The sequence below is a fragment of the Dendrobium catenatum genome, unplaced genomic scaffold (assembly GCF_001605985.2).
Source record: "Dendrobium catenatum unplaced genomic scaffold, ASM160598v2 fragScaff_scaffold_853, whole genome shotgun sequence".
Classification (NCBI taxonomy): domain Eukaryota; kingdom Viridiplantae; phylum Streptophyta; class Magnoliopsida; order Asparagales; family Orchidaceae; genus Dendrobium; species Dendrobium catenatum.
The window spans coordinates 8,105,481-8,110,856 of record NW_021319315.1 but is presented as its reverse complement, the minus strand read 5'-3'; positions in this window follow the sequence as shown (position 1 = coordinate 8,110,856).

The following is a 5,376-nucleotide window of genomic DNA, read 5'->3' as shown; positions in this document are numbered from 1 at the left end:
CAATAGAGTGACGATTCTTTTATTGAAACCAACGTATGGATATCTACATTCAGTTAAATATGGATTCTACAACACCAAATAGCCAGTTGTTGCTACTTGTTCAGTTATTATTGTATTGAAATGCCATGTTTACTGTATTGACGTACAGATTTTATTGTTTTATCGATATCTGCTTTAATTGATTTTGATCGGATTTATGGTTTACTGTATCCTACGTGGATTCATTGATTTCATTGATTGATCATTGAGCATGGTTTATAATATTGATTAGTTGATTAATTGACTTGATATGGATTTAGCAATGTATATAGATTTTGTAATAGACCTCATTGGATACTATTGATTCTGCATTGTAATTGATTGCATACAATTAATTTATTGATAGGATAGATTGAGATTTATCGTATTGCTTTTCCGATTGATTTTTATCGACTTAATAATATAGGATTGATTGATTGATTTTTGACGGATTTGATTTGACGGACGGATTTAACTTGAATTTTGACAGATTGATTTTCTCTGTGTACGGATTTTCTTCGAGGATTGACGTGGATTGATTGAGCTTGGTTTATTGATTTGCCTGCTGCTGCTTGAACTGGTTTTTATTGACTATGGATTTTCCGTTTTACATAGAATTTCATTGACGCATTGACTGATATGATTTGATTGACTGACATGCATATTGATAGCATGCCGTGCTTCGATCTCAGTTAATAGGTATTAGGTGACCTGCTGGGCTTTGTTAAGCTCATTATTGTGGTTGATATTTCAGGGTTCAGGGAAAGGGAGCAGAAGATAGGAAATTGATCCGGATCTACAGGTTTTTTGCCTTTTGATGATTTTTGATTCTTTGTACTCAAGGATAGATTTCAGTACTGGTTGATTGTTAAGTGTAGTTTCCTGAGTATTGCACATGCTTTTTGAGAATATGAAATCGACTTGTATATTGCAGTTTTTAAAATTTTAATAGATGTTTGATAGACTGTTTTAATTTGAAGGTTTTTAGATAGCTTTGGTAAATGGTTGATGAAATAGGATTGGACAATTCTGTTTCCCAAGTTTAAAATCTTTGGGCGGACAAGACTTTTTTGGTATCAGAGCAGTGTTATTGGAAGAAATGGATTGTTTTATCAGAGTTGTAGGATTGGTATGAGAAAGTTGGGTAGATTGGGTAGCTTTTAAGAGCATCAGTGGAATAACATCATTGCATGTGTGGGTATTCATTTGTTCTGAATGTGTGCAGGTGAAAAGATATGGATCCTCCGGCAGAATCTATGTTGTACCGAATGAGGCAACACAACGCAGCCCAGTACCTTTCGAGAGTATGATGCAGTTGGCTACTGGCAATTGCATAATGTAATTGGGGGATGCTCGAGCAAACATGAGTGGTAAGCAAAGAGGGAAGAAATGGGATAGACCACATTGCCAGATGGTTTCATAAGCTGAAGCCTCCGTTGGTTTAAAGGAGCTGTGGGACCCCAGGCTGCTGAGGATTGGATTCCTGAGAAGTGGAAAAGATTTTTTGACAGATGCAGTGTCCGGGAAATCGAAAAGGTTACCATTGGCTGTATTCACTGTTGTTGAGGGTGAGGCGGAGAGATGGTGGATCGGACAGCAGAGAGAGGAAATTCCATGGGAAGACCAATGCTGAGTCATCCTGGAACGAGTTCACTGTCAGTGTTCAGGATGTGGGTTTGTACGAACCGTCAGCCTGCAAGCGACAGATGCCATGAAGCTTTCATGAGATTGGAGCAAGGCCGCAAAGTTCAGTGATGCAAGTACGAGGCCGAGTTTTTACTGCACTTGCGAAGGTATGCTGCTCATCTGATTCCTACTGCCGAAGAAAAGTGCTATAGATTCTGCATGGATTGAACAGAGAGCTGAGGCATCCACTAGTACCTTTCTGGATACATGAGTTTTTCTGAGCTGGTGGAGCGGGCCCGATTGATAGAGATTGACTTGGCGACACCGGTATCGAGGTAGCGAGATACAGGAGGAGGAGAGGATGAGGTACGACGAGATGATTATGGTAGAGACAGAGATAGAGAGAAGAAACAGCAGATCGATAGTTCGAGGGATCTGCATTGAGATCTTTGTACGCGTTATCTGCATCGGTAGTAATCGTCTGGTAAGTTCTGGAGCGTGGCATTCACTGTGGTAGACGACAATGCAGGTCGGTGCTACCCTGTTGACGGGACAGTTGCTTTTCACTGTGGACAGCAAGGGCACAGAGCAGCAGATTGTCGCTCAGATAAGGAGGGTGGAAGGACTGATTTTGGCCGGGTAAGGACAACAGAAGGACTGTTTGGCTCGAGGGCCTTACAGTGAGAGATCAGGGAACCGGATGGATGATAGAGCTGTTAGAGATCAAAGAGAGACAGTTGCGCCACGACCTCCTGCACTTCCTCCAAGTGGTGCCACGTGTTTTATAGTCTACGCATCATGCAGTCCAGGCAACACACAGAAATTTATCCTGGTAAGCATTGATTTGACTAAACGCATTGACATTGACATTGAATCATGCAATTGATCATTTGATTGATTGCATTGTGTTTTTGTATGGATTCACGATTTTGATTTGTTTTAGGATTGGAATCGATTTGTTTTTGCGTTGTTCTTTGTCTCGTACCTGTAGGGAAATGTCAGGGACGATATTCTTCTAAGGGGGGGAGGGTTGTGAGACCTCGTTCCCTTACTGTTCCTCTCTGACTTGGATTTTCCTCCCAGGATCGTCCGGGACGAATTGAGATCGTCCAGGCGATCTGTACTGTTCAAAATATCGGTCCTGAGAATAGTTCTGGGAACCGTCCAGGCCGATTGATTTTGGTCTGATCGTCCAGGACGATTTTGCGATCGGCCGGGCCAATCAGCCTTAATATATAAGAAAATCAGCTCATTTTTTGAGGGAGGAGAAATTCTCTTTTTTTTTTAAATCAGATATTTTTGAAGAGAGAGAAAGAGAGGAAAAGTAAAGTAAAAGCTGGGTTTCGGAGGCCGCGGAGCGCTTTTCGCCCGACGCAAGCTGTTGGGAAAGTGAAGATCTCGTGGTAAGGACTCCGAATCCTATTTCTGTTTCCGTATATTGAGTTTTGACCGAGTTGTGCACTGTTTTTGTTGGTTTTTGTGTAGTCGAATTTTGGACATGATTTTTGATTTGACACAACTTTCACCGCACAACTTTTGGTATGTTATTAGATATGACTATTGTACACAGATTTGAGTATTTTCTGCGACGATTTTACCGGTCGAAATTGATTCTCCGCGATTTTAAATTGAATAGAAAAATATACGGACGTGATTTGATTTGGATTCTATAGAACAATTAGTCTTGTATTGATGTCGTGAATATTCTACTGTAATTTGGAGAAATTTGGAATTGTGCTTTTTTTTGCAGATTTTTGTGTAAATTTGATAGACTGCCGTTACTCTGCCCGATTTTCGTACGATTTCTAATTTTTCTGAAATGATAGATTGAATTGATATGTGCATTGACTATTGATATGATTGTTCTAGATTCTTTATATGGATTATTGAATTGATTATTGATTGATTCATGAATTGATTATTGAATTGACTATTGATACTGGGAAAACAAGTAGAACCTGGTTGACGTTGGTTGGAGATTGAATTGACCTGTACAGGATGGTGGGCGGACGGGCTTTCCTTTAAACCATTGAGTATTGATATAACGATTGGGAGTCATAAGGGGTTTATAGATATGCCGACGGGCGGCCGACGGGCAATAGAGTGACGACTCTTTTTATTGAAACCAACGTATGTATTTCTACAAACAGCAATATGGATTCTACAACAGCAACAATATGGCCAGTTGATGTATCTTGTTCAGTATTATTGTATTGAAATGCATCGTTTACTGTATTGACGTACGGATTTTTATTGTTTTATCGATTAATCTGCTTTAATTGATTTGATCGATTTATGGATTTACTGTATCGTACGGAATTCATTGATTTTCCATTGATTGATCATTGGCATGGATAATAATTGATTATTGATTATTGACAATTGATATGGATAGAATCGGATATAGATTTTGATATAGACTCTCATTGTACTATTGATTCTGCATTGTAATTGATTGCTACAATTGATTTTTTGATATGGACGACGGGCGGCCGACGGGCAATAGAGTGACGACTCTTTTTATTGAAACCAACGTATGGATATCTACAACAGTAATATGGATTCTACAACACCAACATAGCCAGTTGGTTGTACTTGTTCAGTATTATTGTATTGAAATGCATGTTTACTGTATTGATATACGAATTTATTGTTTTATTGATCTCTGCTTTATTGTTTTAATCGGATTTAATGTTTCGTACGGATTTATAGATTTCATTGATTGATCATTGAGCATGGATAATATTGATTATTGATTATTGACATTGATATGGATAGAATGGATATAGATTTTGTATAGACTCATTGATACTATTGATTCTGCATTGTATTGATTGCTACAATTGATTTATTGATATGATAGATTGAGATTTATCGTATTGCTTTTCCGATTGATTTTATCGACTTAATAGTATAGATTTGATTTGATTTGATTGATTGATTTGACGGATTGATTTGACGGATGGATTGACTGATTTGACGGATTGATTGATTTTCTTCTGTGTACGAATTTCTTCGAGATTGACGTGGATTGATTGAGCTTGGTTTATTGATTTGCCTGCTGCTGCATTGACTGGTTTTATTGACTATGAATTTCCGTATTGTATAGATTCATTGACCATTGACTGATATGATTTGATTGACTGACATGCATATTGATAGCATAGCCGTGCTTTGATCTCAGTTATAGGTATTAGGTGACCTGCTGGGCTTTGTAAAGCTTATTATATGTGGTTGATATTTTCAGGTCAGGGCAAGGGAGCAGAAGATAGGAATTGATCCGGATCTACAGGTTTTTGTCTTTTGATGATTTTGATTCTTTTGTACTCAGGATAGATTTCAGTACTGGTGATTGTAGTGTAGTTCCTGAGTATTGTACATGACCTTTTGAGATATGAATCGACTTGTATATTGATGTTTTAAATTTTATAGATGTTTGGTAGACTGTTTAATTGAAGGTTTTAGATAGCTCTGGTAAATGGTTGATGAAATAGATTGACATTCTTTCCAAGTTAGATCTTGGGGCATGACAAGACCCATCTCAGCTGAGTACAACTGAACCATACACAGATTCTTCTCAAGTGATTCTTGGCAACGGTTACCATTTTCTGATTCAAAATACATGTAAAGGACTTCTGCCAACTCCCACAGGTAATCTTTATCTTAACAAACTTCATCACGTTCCCAATCTTTCATTTAATCTTTTCTCCGTTCATCAGCTAATCACCGATA